This window comes from Cibotium barometz, chromosome 57 (genome assembly GCF_041138505.1).
Source record: "Cibotium barometz isolate CiBa-2024 chromosome 57, ASM4113850v1, whole genome shotgun sequence".
NCBI lineage: Eukaryota > Viridiplantae > Streptophyta > Polypodiopsida > Cyatheales > Cibotiaceae > Cibotium > Cibotium barometz.
In genome coordinates this window covers 21170492-21189353 of record NC_141102.1, presented here as the reverse complement: position 1 = coordinate 21189353, position 18862 = coordinate 21170492, and the positions used below count along the sequence as shown (strand labels likewise).

Below are 18862 nucleotides of genomic sequence, written 5' to 3'. Positions count from 1 at the left end.
GTCCCTTCCTCCACTACTTTTGCAAGGCATATTTACAATTTGTAGCTACCACTTCTGAATAATGCATATATGTGTATGTATATATGCTACACAAGTGTGCACGTTACCAAGTTGTGTGCATGTGTATGTGTGTGTATGTGTGTGTGTTTGTACACACACACACACACTTGGTAAATGCGCACACACATGTAGCAGTTTCTTTTTTTCTTTTTATTTTTTGTTGGGAGGAGGAGAGTATATATACTTATGTATGCAGGCAAACACCTCAATTGCCCAGCTAGCTCTTTACCTTAAAAAGTTCACTTCCAGTGTGAGCATCAACTGCACTGAATGGGTCATCAAGAAGATAGATATCTGCATCTTTGTATAGAGCCCGTGCAAGTTGAATCCGTTGTTTTTAACCACCACTAAGGTTAATACCCCTTTCACCAGAATGATTGGCTGATCTTAATGGAAAAACAGGGTCAAGTCCTTTTTTCATTAGGAACTCAATGGAGTCTTCTTGGGCCCTTTTATTTGGCAGTTTAAGGGAGTCAAACCTTTTCTCTTAAGAAGAAACATTTTCTAATTAGAAGCTTCAAAACGGCTACTTTATTCGAATTTGAATTTTGGGAGAAAAATGGAATTTAAAATCTAGCGGATAAAACCATATCATGTAACATATCTATGGAAAGCTCTTGATGCGTAGATCACGAATCTGTAATCTCCGCTCAAATCGGAGCTTGTATGTAGAAGTTATGGAGGTCCGAAAATTGTAAAATTGCCCCCTCCCCTTTTTGGGGGAAAAAGTGCACTCTTTGACCACTCTTACACCTCTCTTACAAACCATTGGTTTTTGCTTACATGGCGGGCTCCTATTTGTCAAAAAGTTAAACGTTTCCATAACCTCATGGCAAATTAAAGGGCCCAAAGAGACTCCATTGAGTTCCTAATGAGTGCACAGACTTGGAGTATGATCTTATACTTGCTTTTGTCCCTGGGACTCCCAAACAAAATGTTTTCTTCTATGTTACCAGTCTCAATCCATGCTGATTGCGATACGTCACAAACCTTCACCTGAAGAGTTGACTCATAAAAGTCAATTTATATGCTAAACCAATATGACATAAAAGCATCCCTAGTAGATTAATCCCCATGTACCAGTGACGTTGTGCCAAGCTCTTTGTTGTAAACTTAGAGTCCTAAACGAAAAACGCTAACACATAACCTTCATGCTTGAAGTGCCTCCTGCCACTCAAATACTCCACAAAATTAGTAATGAGAAAGGGGCCTGTAAGATTCCTCCCCAACCCCTCAAGATGTCCAGTTTCTCCCTTATAATCATTCCCCTTTTCAGAATAATAATAGATCTTGTTTCTATATGTTTTGGCCTAGAGAGAGAAAATATTGTAGAGAGATATAATTCAGTTTTTAGATATCTTTGGATGGAAAAATATCCCTTCTTATTAAAATGATTTTCCCTGAAATAAAAATTCAAAAAGAATATTCCAATGTGCAATTGGAATAAATTGAAATCAGGTAAAAAGGACCTTAGCCTAAGGGTCCAAAATTTTTGAAAAATTTGGATTAAAGTTCCTATGGACCAATAGGATTAATCCAAAATTTGGGGAGGAGATAAATAGAAGAATAAAATAAAAAGCCCCCAAAAATGAGTAAATGCTCACATGAGATGAAGAGTGGACTGAGGACCAAAGAAAAGGATTAAAAAACTAAATTTTGACACCTCAGTGTGGGGATCTCCCCGCATGAAGTAGGTGCCATTTTCTCATCATTACCTCCAATTTTAAATCAATAAAATGAGAAATTTCATCTCTCCTCTCTCCTATTTCAAAACTAGATCCAAAAAGTAAGCTGAAATGACCCAAAAATGGTCAAAAATTGGCCAAACTGATCTGAAAAATTCTAGAATCAGTTTGTTTGGTTAGAGGCTCACTTTTTCCTATAAATAGAAGCCTCCCCCTTTTGTAAAAGCTTAATGGTGTTTATGCACTGTTACTCTACTCTTGTCCTGAGCCATCTACATTGAATTTTTTAATAATTTAATTATTTTTGGCCTAATCCTCTCCAAAGTGAATTGGTGGCCACTCTTGCTTCAAACAAGAGTATAACCCTCAATCCCTCAAGCCAAAGGAGAGCTTACAAGCTCTATGCAAGTTAATTTTCTTACTTGTTTAATTTTAAATCTATAGTTTTCTTGATTTTCATGTTTTACAAAGCTTATTGAATGAAATTCAAATGCTATGCTTTGAGGAAAAGGCCAACCCCTTCTCTTCTTTACATTCCAGCCTTTCTTAAGCCTAGAAAGATTAAATAAAAGATTAATTAAACTCTTTTTATTGTTTACTCTCTTGATTTTAGAAAATGGTATAGATTAGAGTTCTTGGAATTTAATTTGGGTTAATTTAAGTCAAAAATAGAATGTAAAAAATGAGAAATGGTCAGCCAAAAAATTTTGCAAAATTTTATGAAAAAAGAAAGTTTATTTTTATGTTATTCCAAAAGAGTAATTCCCACCATTTTTGCATTCAAAAGGAATATTCTAATTACTCCATGTACATATTCACTTATGAATATGCATGGATATCATTGATATTAATTATTAAAATTGATTTTTATTTCAAGTGTTATTCTCATTGAATTTAATTTTATGCATAGGAAGATGCATAGATGAATTATTTTTATTTCAAAAGTGTTATTCTCATTGAATTTGATTTTATGCATAGGAAGATGCATAGATGAATTATTTTTATTTCAAAAGTGTTATTCTCATTGAATTTGATTTTATGCATAGAATGATGCATAAAGGATTTATTTTTATATCAAAAATAGAATTCTCTTAAATGCTATGAGTATTTGATAAATGAATAATTAAATACTCTGAGGGAGAAATTTCTATCATTTTATATTCACCCGGATTGTAGAAAAAAAAATCAGGAGATGTATCGAGATTGAAATATTCAGATAAATGATTAATTTATTCCTCATTGGAATTCGTATTCAAAGAAAGAAATTCAGTAAAATAGTAACTGAATTATCAAACCTTTTTGAGAAAGATAGTTTAGGAAAAATCTTATCCGACTCAAACCGTGAATCAGACTATAACTAAGACCAAACTCTTTCGTCAGTCTCTCGAGGAAAGAAGGTGTGACCAGTTTAGAAAAATACACTCAAAACTCCGCCAAATCTAAAACTAAGTTTGAGACCCTTCGAATTGAGCTGTGGATCAAGGTTATAGAATTCGAGGAATTCTGGTATGAAATTCGAAATTCCGATCAAGGAGTTTTGGAGATACTGATTCAAGAAATACTCCTTGTTTTCAAAATAAAATCAAACTGGAAACTTGCTTAGAAACCTTGTTTTCTTAAAGGAACGTCTTATGCCAGAATGGATGTGATGTGAATAGAGAGGTGATGAGATGTGAGGTGAATAGATGTGATGAGATGTGATGTGAATAGATGTGATGAGATGTGAGGTGATGTGAGGTGAATAGATGTGATGAGATGTCATGTGAATCAGGATGTAAATGAATGATATGGGTTGTGAGTGGATGATATGTGAAGAATGGATGTGAACGTGTATGTGAAAGAATGAATGTGGATGTGTATGTGCAGAATGAATGTCAATGTGTATGTGAAAGAATGGATATGGACGTATGTGAAAGAATGGATGTGGATGTGTATGTGAAGAATGGATGTGGAAGTATGTGAAAGGATGCATGTGGAAGTATGTGAAAGAATGGATATGGATGTATGTGAAAGAATGGATGTGGATGTGTATGTGAAGAATGGATGTGGATGTGTATGTGAAAGGATAGATGTGAAAGTATGTGAAAGAATGGATTTGGATGTATGTGAAAGAATGGATGTGGATGTGTATGTGAAGAATGGATGTTAGGTGATGTGAATGAATGTGATGTAATGTGATATGAATCGGGATGTGAATGAATGATATAGGATGTGAATGGATGAGATGTGATGTGTTGTGAATTGGGATGTGAATAAATGAGATGTGATGTGAAATGGATGTGATGTAATGGATGTGATGTAAATTGGGATAGATGTGAATGGATGTTAGGTGATGTGAATGAATGTGATGTGAATCGGCATGGATATGAATGAATGTGAATTGAGATGTGAATGAATGTGATGTTGATGCGATGTGGATATGGATATAGGTAGATACGAGTGGATGAAATCTGATTAGGAAAAATGAGGAAAGAAGTGATGAGTTAGAAAATGATGTGATTGGATGAGAATGGGAATGTGTATGAAATAGATACAGATTAAATAATGTGGATTGATGTGGAACAATGTGAAAAGACTAGAGTTCGTTATAGAAACTGCATTTATGTCCTGTTTTTAAATGACTGTTTTAAGTCAAGAATGCAAGGAAGCATTTTGACCGTCTTGTGAATGAGGTCGTGTGGAGACTTAGCTGATAAAGTTACAACAGCTGATGGAGAGTCAATGGAGGACGTCTCGCGTATCAAGGTCAATCAAGGACTTGACCAGCCTCGGTTTGATTTAAATGGTGAGCTTCCGGTATGGTGGATGAGGGACCAAGGAAGCAGCCTATGAGTGAAGCGCTAGGTGACCTATGCAGGATCCTAGAGGGTGCTGACCATACGGTGCTCGGGCTCTGGGTCGCCGAAGATATCCACACGTGTGTCAGGGAAGATATTGGAACAAGGAGTAAGAGTTGTTTTTCTGAATTCGTGCATGGATCTAGTTGATTGACCTTGCTAGTCCTCAACGGATGAGTCCATGGCTCTTTTATATGGATCTGTTGGTTGATCTTGCTAATCTTCAACGGAGATTCTATTTTGATTTTTATAAGTGAAAATATTGCCGAGTACTATGAGCTAGGAACTATTGAAAAGGCCCGTGAGTGGATAGGTGGTGAGCATTCTGGTTGCCAACAATGCCATAAGTACTAAGATGAAGGAAGGATTGGAAATTAGGATTCAACCAGATAATTTGGAGGATTATGATCAGTGACACTATGGTTTCATAAAATCATTGTTTAAAGACAGCTGAATCTGTGAAAAAGGCAATTTCATATTGGGTGTGTAAGTGGTGTGACTAGTTTTAAGTTTGCATGAATATCCGGCTACTAGGGGGCCTGGGAACTCTTTTCCCTGGTACTCGGGACAAAACCTAACCAGATTCCTAATTAGATCCCATCACTACAATGGTTGGGCGGTTGGCTAACCCACGGGTTTGGATGGGGTTAGGCTGGACTGACACATCCCTAAAATGAGACTAAATTCTGTTATGATACGATAGATGAAGTAAATCCCGGATAAAAATTGTTCTATGGAAAAGAATCAACGGTTGTGCCTCTCAATGAGGAAAAAAGTGTTGGTCTATGATCCAAGTGCAATCTTTTCCTTTATCTCACTATGGGACTTACGGGTTTGGTCAGATCAGTTCAGTTAGTTAATGCTTTTGACTACGTTAGAGTAAAATTATCATGGAGGAATCGCTCGTGCTTTTTGGACGAGGGAAGTTTTTTCGGGTTCGGTTTTGGAAGAACTAAGGGATTGGTCTCTTGTTTGGATATCCGTGATGAGCGAGTCCCTGAGTGAGAGGCCCTGCCCCGCACAAGAAGTGCTACTTCCGCTACTAGCACCCCAGAATTCGTTGCACGATGGAAACAGGGATCTTTTAGCTGGTATCCGAGCGACGTGGCTAAAGTGGATCAACCGAGAAGCCAAAAATGTCACAAATTTAAGAAGTAGCAGTAAAAGGTTGGAATTGTGTGATGAAATTCATACAAATTGATATTCAGAATGAAATTCATAAATTGATAATTGGGTCTTCAGATTGAAGTACCGCAATTGTATGGAATCCCTAACTTGAAGCCTAAACATGATGGTATTTACCTTATAGTTCCAAGGACGGTCTACCTGTATATAGTGAGGGTATAACTGCAGCTCTTTACTAGCAATATATACAAGTAAATCTAAGACCTTGAAATTATAAGAAAAGATGCTATCCAGATGATGAATTTGAATGTGGTTGATATGATTTTAAAATTCTAGTTGAGAACTGATGAGTTGATTTGGATTCTGATTGAAAAATGATGATTCATGAAATTTGGTTGAAAAGCGATAAGCTGAGCAAAAACCACAATGAGGATGAATGGGACGAGTCCCTGTGATGATGTTCGTAATAAAACTGGTATGACGATAATGACTTCAGCAAATCACTATGAGATTAGTGGATTGCGCTAGATAGATTGCTATTGTTAACACTTGACCTAGTGGATCAAGTTATGGGATGTCAAATTAAAAAATCTATATCATTGAAATTCCCATGGAGAACTGTTCAGATGAAAATTTTGGTCTAACGGACCATTATTATGTCAAAGATATGAATGATATGATCTGAATGAATTGTTATCTGATGATGAGTTCTATATAAGGGATCTTTATCCCAGGATTCTATTGGGTTGACTAAACTATAAGGAACCCGAGAATCAGTTTGGATCTTAAGGAAAAGAGTTGCCCTCTAGTTTGCGAGATGAGGACATCTCGTGTTTTTTAAGTGGGGTAGGATGTAAGATTCCTCCCCAGCCCCTCAAGATGTAAGATTCCTCCCCAGCCCCTCAAGATGTCCAGAGTTGCCTCTAGTTTGCGAGATGAGGACATCTCACGTTTTTTAAGTGGGGTAGGATGTAAGATTCCACCCCAGCCCCTCAAGATGTCTAGTTTCTCCCCTGTAATCAATCCCCTTTTCAGAATAATAATAGATCTTGTTTCTATCTATTTTGCCCTAAAGAGAGATAATTCAGTTTTTAGATATCTTTGGATGGAAAAATATCCCTTCTTATTAAAATGATTTTCCCTAAAATATAAATTCAAAAAGAACTTTCCAATGTGCAATTGGAATAAATTGAAATCAGGTAAAAAGAACCTTAGCCTAAGTGTCTAGATTTTTGAAGAGTTTAGATTAAGGTTCCTATGGACCAATTTAGATTAAGGTTCCTATGGACTAATAGGATTAATCCAAATGTAGGGAGGAGATAAATTAAAGAATAAAAGAAAAACCCCCCAAAAATGAGTAAATGCTCACATGAGATGAAGAGTGGACTAAGGACCAAAGAAAAGGATTAAAAATTTAAATTTTGACACCTGAGTGTGGGGATCTCCCTTCATGAAGTAGGCACCTTTTTCTCATCATTACCTCCAATTTTAAATCAATAAAATGAGATATTTCATCTCTCCTCTCTCCTATTTCAAAACTAGATCCAAAAAGTAAGCTAAACTAACCCAAGTGCACGAAGTGTTTTCCGAGGAGGGCACCTCCGTCCACAAGAGTAGACTTGAAGCAATGCTTGTTGTGGGGTCGATCTTATCCCACCGTAGCTTCATGTAGCTATAGTGAGTGACGGCTATACTCGTATAGTGAGAGAGAAAAACAAGTTAGCTTATGCACAGAGGTCAAAATCTTAAAAGCGATGTACATCACCTTCCTCATACGTTACTAGGAACTCCTCCCAGCGCTAGAGGCACGGCCCTTCAAGGTACTCCAGTGCTCCACTTTGTCGAAGTGCCCCGGCAGGACTACCGATGCCGACCTTTGGAGGTTCTTGACGTGATTCTATCACACCACAAACGGAGGATGCTGGACGACCACCTCGATGTGGAAGCTTTGCAGTTTGGAATCCATCTTCTTCTTCTTCTCGTTCACAACGTCGAAAGAAGGAACCTTGTACTTTACTTTCAACACAATAAGGGTTTTGTAAGAGTACAGGCTCACAAACACGAGGTATTACCATGACTGTGGGTCTAGATAGGTGTAAAGGCTCACAAACACGAGATATATCTCCATGAGGGGTCATTTAAGATGTAGATTTGGTACATGCCTAAAGTGCTCAAGGGTCATTTAAGATGTAGATTTGGTACATGCCTTAAGTGCTCAGGGTGCTAGGGATCTCACATTAGGGCCAAAAACGGCTAGAAAAGGGCTGTTTGTTAATCTAAGGATTAAAAAATTGTCCAATTGTGAATTGACACGTATACAAAAGTATGGCATTCTTGTCTCCTCTAAATGTCTTCTTAACGGTTCTATTTTAGTGGCGAACGGCTAAAACGGCTTAATTTAGACGTTTACGATGGCTAACATTAAAGTTTGGGTCCAAAATAGTGACATCTTGTTCCATTTTATATTTCAAAAAAATCAAGCAGGAAGATATGAAATCTTCTCTTTTCAGGCTCTGAAAACAACGCTATTAATGACAAATCCACCAAATTTTTTCAAACATCTACTTTCCACCTTCCCTCCATTTCGGTATGGCTCATTCCCTTTTCCACCTTCCCTCCATTTTGGCATATGGCTTATTCTCCTTTCTTTGCATTTTCAAAAGACTCACTATTTTTCTCTCATCTGTGAGCTTCTATGGCGTCCTCACATCGTCCTTCTCATATTATAACTTCTTGTGATTTCCATAACACCAGAGAGGATGGTGTTTGGAAACCCATGTCTTTTCGTGTGAATGATTGGGTAACAATGCTTCCCTCTTGCAAAGGTGCCCATAGGGTGAAAAGAACCAAGCGAAATGAAGTGAAATCCCATTGGAAAGGTCGTGTTCTTGCCTTCAAAGTGACCGATAATGGCTGGCTTGCAAAAGTTCAACATGTCTACATGGCCAAAGACATGGTGTTGAACTTGGATGAACATCCAATTCTCCATTCTTACTGTAATTTAACAAAACTTTATTTATTTGATACAACACAATAATTCTCCTCCTGATATATTTGTTGTTTGTTTAATTTCAGTTATCTTTCCATCAACAGCTGTGGAGTGGCAGCCTGTTGAGAGCTTAAGTGGCACATTCAAAGCAATTCACAAGGGGATTGCAGATATAATGTATGCAGACAAACCACCTTCATTTTACAAATCAGTGGATATATTTGTGTATTTTGCAGAATACAGGGTTCCATCAAGAGAAGGTGTTCATGGAGAATTATATGACATACCTATTCCTAAATTAATGTCACTCGAATGGGAAGTTCCTGATCCAAATACCATAACAAGCTTCAAATCCAAAATCAAAGATGATATTCTTAAAGCTATGTCTCCTGGAAGGATTTCAAGAAGGATAAAAATTCAATGGTTCTTGCCTATACATGTCTTTGTGGCATGTTTCAATAGAATGGAATTGGAGAGAACAAGAACGATGTGGCTTAATAGAAGACTATCTACGACTGTTCTGGACACTGTACTTGGAGAAGGATGGAGTACCAAGGAAACTTTTCATATTGGCGACAATATCAGTTGTAGAGTAAGCCCAAATTCTATGTCTATCTCATACGAACTATGTCGTCAATCCCTAGTTTTGGGCTATGACTATAGGAGATGGAAAAGCAAGCTTGGTAGTTGGGTCCCTTTGGATTCTGAACAGAATTGTCCAGAGTTTGAATTTAACATCATAGTCCATCCATTTATAGATCCTAGGACCACCCTTATTGTAGCATCAAACTGGAGACTACAACATGTAAGAGAGTCGCTTGAGTTTCTGGACGAAACATCACCTGAATATAGATTCAAAGTAGATGATATTGTTGTCAGTACAAGGATGGAGAGTGTAATCTCATGCATCACATGTCTTCCCCCAAAAAAAGTTATATTTGAGCCACTTGCAAGGACAAGTTTGTTAAGCTGAAAAGGATTTCTCCAATAATGTAATCAATATATTCTGCTAAATTTCGTCTTGACTTCTTCACAAAAATGGTCAACATATTGTTCGCAACACAAAACAAGGTTTAATAGTTGAATATCAAATTGTTGATACTGAATTTAAGCACAGAATATAGTCCCAAAAAGGGTGTGTTCATATGGACAAAATGAACAAAACAAAAGCCAATTTGTGGAATCACTCAACAAAATCAACTTTTCTTTTGGCATGGGATGACCCTGGATCTTTAGAGAATCTTTCTCTCTTCTATTTGCTTCGATCAAATTTGGCTGATTGAGGTTCAAGTTCCGGTGTTTTGAGCTCTTGAGGTGTTGGAAAGGAAGACTTTGCAGTGGATTCCTCAACTGGTGATAAGTTGGGCTCTTCTCTGAGATCTTTATGTGTTGGCGAGGGAGATTTGGCAGTGGGGTCTGGTTTTGGAGAAGGTTCTTTGGAGGTTGACTTTGGAGACTTGGCAGTCTTCTTGGGGAACATGAAAAAGAAATTGAATGGAGAGCCAACATTTGCCCTCTTACTTTCTTTGTTGGATGCACGACGCTTTTGACTTTTAAATTTCACTGGTGAGTGAAACGGAAGACCTTTAGTAGCACTCTTCTCTTTGACAGGGGTCTTCTCTTTGATTGGGGTTTTCTCTTTGACAGGGGTCTTCTCTTTGATAGGAGTCTTCTCTTGAGCTAGTGAAGATCTCTTCTCTTTAGCAAGAGGGCTAGGGCTCTTCTCTTCTCTTTAGCAAGAGGGCTAGGGCTCTTCTCTTTAGCAGGAGGGCTAGGGCTCTTCTCTATAGCCTAAGGGCTCTTCCCTTTAGAATGGGTCTTCTCTTTACTAGTGCTCTTTTTTCCCTTGGAAGATCTGCTCTTTGTAGGGCTCTTCTTTCTTTCCTTCTTCTCTTTGGCAGAGGTCTTTTTCTTTTTGGATGAGCCATCCTTGACATGACTTTTCTTCTCCTCCTTTTTTCTTTTCTTTGAAGTTATACCCTTGGCTCCTTTCTCAGGTGGAAAGGGGGAATCAGGGTCAACTGGATTGATAGATCTTTCCAAAACCATAGACACTGCCTTCTCCCTTACCCAACTTACCTAAGAATCTGGATATTCATGCAACTAAGACAAAAGAAAATGATAAAATTTCTTAATATGAGAAAGTCACTAAATGTATTGACCCAATCAATCAATGCTATCATTACATGAACTTACAGTAAGTGTTGTCATTTTAAATCTTGACTCAAGATATCTCCAAGCATTAGCAAGCACCATCCATCCATAAGATGTTGAGTCTTTCTGCAAAGGAACTTTCTAATTGTAGTACTTAAAATCTTCAAGTTTGTAGTCTTCATAGGTGGAACCTAGGAAACTCAAGATAAGTTTGGCAGCACTGCAAGCATAAAATATTGAGGGTCAACCAAACAATTGAAAACTTACAAAATATTGCTCTAGAACATAAACCATGGTAAAGTTGATTCTTACATTTTACTTCTCCCATGAATGGATGCTAAAGAATTCATAAAGATTACATCTCTATCCAAAAGATTGAAGATAATAAGATTCCAATGGCCTCTGTGATAAGATGAATACTGCAATTAGTTGTGAATATTGTAATGATGGACAAAAGATAATTGAGTGTGAGTCTTACACTTCAACATAAGGGTATACAATGTAATTGCATGTCAGCATATCAAAGTTTTTTAGAAAACTTGCAAGATTCCCTTGCCTATTGAAAAGGCACTGTGTAACAAGGGGATCAAGAGTGGTCACTTGCATAGCCATTGAGTCAGGAAGATCCCTCATAAGACATCTGGAGACATAAACAAAACATATCAATAAAATATGGAATCTGAGAAATTCATCAAGAAAGCAAAAGGAAATCCACACAAACCTAAGACAGATAAAGAGGACTGTGTCACATATCTCAATATTGTGATTCACAAGCATACTTGTGTCTTCAGGGGCAATGTCACAATAAGCCTCATCCTCTCCATGCATGGAGACATCTACTACCATTTGACCTGTTACATTCTGATAAAGTTCTGAATTGCATGCATGAAGAATTTCAGCTTGCTGAGAAAGAATGGCATCCTCTGTAATCTTCTCCTGCTCTCTCTCTTTCTCCACTTCTTCTTTAATATCTTGAGCTTTTCTTGTACTATAAGTATGCGAAACATCTTCAATAACAACTGATTGTTTGGGTTGTCTTGCTGGAGGAATATTTAGAATTTCAAAAGCCATCATATCTTGACTTGGAATGGGTTCCAAAGCTTTGTCAAACTTGTATCTAAGTCTGGACACAAGCACAAAATCTTTGCTCGTGAGAGTGATCCTGTGAGCAAAGGCAGCAGCAATGTATCCATCATTCATAAAGTCGATCAAAAAATCCTCAGCAGCCTCTTGAAGACACATAAGGGCCTGTGACTCCCATCGAACTTTATCAAGATTTGTGTTTCTCATTCTGCCAATTAACCTTTGTGATATGTCCCTGACAACCCGCATAAATGGCAGTCGAGGGATGAGAAGATTAGTAGATTTTTGTGCAGCTCTGATCTCTCTTAGTGACTTCACCTAATAGTTTAATCTCTTTCTTGCTGTTGCCCTAGCACGAGGCTTTGGAGGAGGCTTTTCTTGTTTTTCATCGACAACTGGCTTTTTGGAAGATCCTCGTTTATCTTGAGCTTTTTCAGTCTCCAAAGGGACGTAGACTTTCCTTGCAGTCTGTTTTGTCCTCGCCATTGAAGTTAAAGAAAAAGAATAGACCCGATCGGGGTGATTTGTGAGTTGAGATAAAAAAACTAACAAAGGCCTGAACTAAGCGATGGGGCGGATCCAAATTGGTTGGATTAGCTCTATCGCTTGATTCGGGCAATGACTATAGGAGATGGAACTAAGCGATGAATAGCTTCCAAAAGGATTGGAATAGCTCAATCGCTTGATTCGGGGTATGGCCAAGTGATAGGGGAGGATCCGGAACCAAGCAATGAAGAAGGTCCGAGATGTTCAGATGAGCGTTATCGCTTGATTCGGGGTATGGCCAAGTGATAGGGGACGTTCCGGAACCAAGTGATGAACAAGGTCCGAGATGTTCGGATGAGCGTTATCGCTTGATATGGGTGAGAAGGGTAAAAGGAGATTCCGGGAATTTCGGAGGAGCAATTTCGCTTGATACTGTGTCGGTGAAAAATAGAAATGTTTTCAAGAAAATTAAATTTTTATACCTTGAATCCATCGTACATAGGACCGTTGGATACACATGTCATGCAATCATTTTTGCCACGTGGCATGAACGGTCACTATTTAAGGTATTTTTGCCATGCTCCACGTGCTCCATCAGATATTCTCAAAAACTCTCTCTCGTTTTTTTTCGAACCTTCAAATTGCCAAGGCCCTTAACTTTTGGACCACTTATTTTTGCTTAGTCGGGCTCTGCCATATAGTGACTTCCAAGCTCTATTTTGCAAAACTCTCTCTTTTTTTTCGAAGCTTCAAATTGCCAAAGCCCGCACCAAGCGATAGAAGCATTCCAAAACTTTTGGACCACTTATTTTTGCTTAGTTCGGGCTCTGCCATATAAAGACTTCCAAGCCTTTTTCAGAATTGTTCCAGCGTTTTTCTCAAATATCACAATGAGTAAAAGTGTGAGGGACGACATGAACTTGTTGAAGAAAGCCCAAGTGGAAGACTCTTGAATGCTATTTTGCAAGATGGTCATGACATGAAGGTATACGTAGATGCAGTGGAGATATTCAATCCAAGGTTTGTTCTTTCAGATGTTTTGATGAAGCTTAAGGACATTCTTGAAGAGGAGTACAAACAATTTGAAATGTCAATTGAAGCTCATTGTTTTCATATCGGAGACAATGATTTTTGTCACCTTATCGATTTTACTCAGCTGTTAGTGGAGAAAGCCAAAGTTACAAAGAGGTTCAGTAGATTTTCAAATAGAATCTCTTTCACATGCCCTTCATCCATTTCTTGTCCAATTCATAAAAAGCTTTGTATCCTTGTCCCCAAAGATGTCTCCTTTCTTTTTTTTCTATTTTTGAGATCAGAGATACAAGATAAAGAGCAAGAATCAGAAATCGATGCAGAGAAGGAGGAAGAAAACTTAAATGTCACCACAGTCTCAAAGCTAGAGAAAAGTGAGATTTTAGAAGAGGAAGAAATTGATGTTCAAGCTGAGGAGAAAGAAAGTGAAAATCTTGATGTTGCTGAATTTAGGGCTTTCACTGTTACTGAAGAGCCCTCAGAGGAAGCAAGCATATCTGAATCCTCTGTTACTGTTCCAAGCCTTCCTTTCTTCTATATCAATGAGAAAGATTTTATTCCTTTGTCCTATCTTCAATGTCTCTTTCAATATCAGGGAAGACTACTGTATTGCAGCAATTTCAGAAGCTTGTGAGGTGACCAAAGACTTTATTGATACAGAAATAGAGTCAAAGGAAGAGTTTTTGGCACTTGATTTGCAAACATCTGACCACTCATTTATCCCTGCTCCTGATGCACTTGCCTTGTGCCTTAAAAGAGTGGATGAGGAGAAACCTTCCCTTAGAGATGAGGATTTTGAGAACAGGCTTATTGAGTTAGGTGTAGAGTCTTTTGGCAGAGATTTCAAGCTTCAGGTAGATTCTGATAAAGTGGAAAGGGTTGGCTCATGCAACTTGATGAAAGACAAAGTAGTAAGTGAGGATGAGTTGCAGAAGGTAGTTTCCTTTTAATCTTTTGCAAAATGTTATTGTGATTGTAATTTTTTTAAAGTGAGGTTTTTGTCTTGCAGATTGAATTGCTTGATAAGGATGATTTTCTAGGAAGAGCTAAAGGCAGCAGAGTGAAAGCTACAAAGATTAGGTCAAGAAGGCCTTCATCTGCTCTCATGCACTACTTACCTACATTGGATAAGGCTGTGTTCTATGCATTCCACACATGAACTTCTCTGAAGATGCTGAGTTGCCAATATTTGCCTTGAAGGTGTTGTCAAGGTTCATGGGATACACTCCCCTTCAAATAAATGCTAACAAGGTATTGCTTCTAGAGAGAGCTGTTGCTCTTAGAATCTTTGGATATGCTGCAAGTTTCAATGCCTCAAGAGCAGGATACTTTCTTTGCTACTCTAGCTATGCAGCTGTAGATGAGGAGTCAGATATCAATCTTCTTGGAGGTTATAGAAGGAGAAAATTTTTCAGATACAGAGGTGACATGCCAAATAGTCCCAAGAGAATCAAAAACTAATGTACACACAATATTTTGCAAGGATTGATTATAATTCAGCAAATATTTTGTAAGAGGTACAAATGTGTTAGTAAATCATTAGTCTCTATCTTGAGGTGTTTGTGTAGTTTCAGATTGCTGGTTCTTTGATCTCATCCTTTGTAATTGCCTCCTGTAGAACCAATTGAATAATTCTTTAAGTGCATTGCTTCTTCTTTGACCACCTCCTCTTCTGGTACATCTGAAAAAGGAAGTTCTCGCTTGATAGTGAGACTTTTACATTCCTTGTGTGTTCCATGTTGCAAGGGGTCCTTCTGTAGCAAAATATGTTCCATGCAAGTAAAGAATATGCTACAAAGACAATTCTTTGTTAGTAAATTTAAGAAATTACACTTTTATTTTAACTATTTTGATAAGTCTGAACACTCACCAAGTAATAAGTTATGTCTTTTTCTCCCCAGGCATCTATGATAGCTTTTATTAAATGCTTTATTGCTTTTTTGAATTCATCTGCATAAGTATTTGAACCAACTTGTTGTCTTAGGACTTTGAAAAAATTGTCGAGTTTTTTCCAAACTTCCATACGTTTGTTGGCTACATCTGGTCTACTTTTGACATTTGTGGTAATGACACATAGATGTTTCCAGCAGTTCCACATTGCATTGACTTGTTTGGTGTCATGGTTGCTCAAAAATCTTCTTGCTTTTGCTCCTCCCATTGAAACATCTTGCAAAACATCACCTGTACCTCTAGAAAGAACAGGATCTTTTTTAAGATGCATTTCGCCACCATGGAAACCCATTTGAGAGAGCAAGGCTTCGCATTTTTCTATGCACTCATCTGCAAGTTTAGTCAGCTTAATAGAATATGCATAGTCCAGATGAAGTCGAAGCAATTTGTCCAAGATTCTTATCTCTACATGCAATGTACATATATGCACATTTTTTAAATGTATTGGTAGAATTGGATCCCAAATTTTAACAGAAGTTGGATAATTGACAACATTCACATTATTTCTGGATGGTGGTTTTCCAATCTCATTTTCTGCAAGTCATTCTCTTGTCCCTGTGCTTGCCATGCAATAAAGACATGGATATTTGGTATTTGCTCCTCCACATACACCAAACATACACTTCAACGCCTTGAGGTCGGCACTCAAATGCCATTCCACAATGAAATCACCTATGTCGTCTACATGAAGGTGTTCACCTGCATTTTGGCTCTGAATAACGGAAGGAATGTCTGTATGTGAAAAGAGCCACTTTAATGTTTCATGACTGTCTACTGGCACATGAGCTGATCCAATCCACCATAGCTCCATTTCTGATTAAGTTTTGTGGTATGGAGAATCAAGCTTACCTTGACTATAGTCCAATGCTTTATTCATTAGGGATATAGATATTCTTTCCATTTTTTGACATTTTTGGATTTGAGCTTCATCTAATTTTATAACAAATACAAGTTTTCCTTCACAATCTATTTCTCGAATGTTGTAATATCTCACGGCGATAAAAGATTGGACTTTTCTAATGTTCATCCAAATATTATTATAAACGTTGTATTCAAAAGACGATTTTTATTTTGTCTCTCATATGGCATTGTTCCCTCAATATAGAAATACTCTCCGAAGTGTTTGGAAATTTCCTCATTTAACAGAGTTCTATATTTTCCAACATTATGAGGTCCAGGCAACCCAAAAGCTTTGATTTTGTAATACTTAAGGACCCTGAACCAGGTTTTAGAGATGGCTCTGTATCCCTTTCTACTCACTCCCACTGTGTCACAAACTTCTTGCATTTGGGAAGGCTGGACCAATAAGTCCATATCTTTTAGTAGATGTTGAAAGACTAGTTTTTTTTGAGTTTGGTTTTCAGAAAGTTTCAAAAGTTTCAAGATATCCGACCTATTCATAAGCTCATTCAAAAATCTTACCCTTTCCTGAGCATTAGACATGTCAAATCCTAGAAGGGTAGTAACATGATCTCTTACAAGTTTTAACCTTTTTTTCCTTTGTCCAAATCTCTTTGTCAAGTTAACTACATCCCGCATTCCTTTTACTCGTGCTCTTAATCCTATTGGAGTTTCTTTTAAGGTTTTCAATTGATCATTTTCTTGTTTCAAAGACACTATTTTGTTTTCAAGTTCTATAATTTTGTTGCATTCAAAGATAAAGTATTTTGAAGATATGTAATATATTCTGCATGTGATTGAGATAGTCTTGAACTATAACCAAGTAAGCCATCCACCCCATCACCAACAAATCTAATCAAATCATGTGGTGTGTGAAAAGAAGGATACCTTCCTGTTCTGGGATCCGGTGGATATAGACTTCCATCTATCCATAAGTCAATATGCTTCTTTCCTTCGTTTACGAAGATGTTGAGCTTCATTCGCACATGAAAGGGGTCTTTGGTAGACACTCCGTGTAGTTGCATAATCTTGGTTGAGCTTGATATTCAAATGAAACTTACGATTAGATGTATCACTCATTACTAACAGAGCTAAAAATATTAGCAGAGCTATTAGAAGATGAGAGACGCAGAAGAATGAGAATGAGATGTAGCTTGTGAAATTCTTAGAGAAGCAGAGGAGTGAAACTAAGAATAAGCTTGTGAAATTTTTTGGAGAATGGATGAGAGCGCGTTCGGAGGGAATGGTCATTCAAAAGTAAGAGAAATAGGTATTTGCCACGAAGTCACTAAAAGAGGACAAATTTCGAGACGAGCCATTAAAGAGTAGCATGAAAACGATATATTTTTTTAGATTTTAAAATATGTACTTAGATACATGTTCAATCACATAGATACTCTTTAAATATCCAAAACGGCCAAATTTGGAGCCGTTTTGATCATCAACGTTCTACTAAATTAGCAAGTTAGCGAACTCCTTACACAGCCCATTTTGAGACGTTTTTGGCCCTAATGATCAAATAAACAATATATATTGAGGTTCATGCACCTACCCTAAAAAGAAACATCTTGAAGTTAAATGTTTTATTTTATAAATATACAAATAGAACCATGATTTTTTTTACATCCAAATAAATATATATTCCCTTGCATACATGGATTTAAGAGATTATTATTCCATACATTTGTCTCATTTTTTTAGTGGCTAATATTAATTATACCATTAGCTTCTCTAGCAACCAACCAAGAAGGGAGGCCAACATTTTTATGGTTTTAGGTTCTGGTGTTTTTGTTACAAAGAAGACAACATGACTACATATCAAATAGTTTATTATTTATGTTTCTGAATAGGCTGCCCTTCAAATATCATGGTTGAATCACACATGTGTACATGTGAACATGCAAGCAATGGGTAAATAATATGTATTCATGCACACACATGTACATGGAAAACCCATTCTAGAATTGAAAGAAATTTATACAAGGATAGGACGTATAAATTGTCTTTCCCTATTTTTTGATTGATTTGTCACTTTTCAGAGGAGGGGGAGGGAGAGAGACATTGAAAGACGGATGTCTACACTTATAAAAGTTAAAGGATAGGTTCTATGTAGAGAATGGGTTAGCAAACATGATAGATTAGCATAAGGGCTCATTTAAAAAAGAATAAGTACCTACTCATAAAGATGGAGAAAGAAACGAAATTAAGGTTCATGCACTTACCCTTTAAAGAACATGGTATGAGGTTTACACTTACACTTATAAAAGTAAAAGAATAGATTATAGATAAGAGTAGAGGCTCACAAACATGAGATATTAGCATGAGGGGTTATTCTAAAAAAAGAGAGTAGGTAGGGTACATACCTTACCTACTCACAAAGATGAAGATATAAAATAGCATGAGGTTCATGCCAAACTTGTATCAATATGAAAAAGCTAAATTTTCTATTTTATAACACAATATTGTCCATATGAGATCTTGATTAATTTAGCAATATAAAATGTAGTGTAGAGATAAAGAAATTTTTTATTTTTATTTTTTGGGACCAATAATATATATAT

General features: G+C 37.1%; 1 pseudogene; it reads right to left on the bottom strand.

Moving 5' to 3' along the window:
• Nucleotides 1-7506: 7506 nt before the first annotated feature.
• LOC147606543 (uncharacterized) lies at nucleotides 7507-12419 on the bottom strand (annotated as a pseudogene).
• Nucleotides 12420-18862: the final 6443 nt, after the last annotated feature.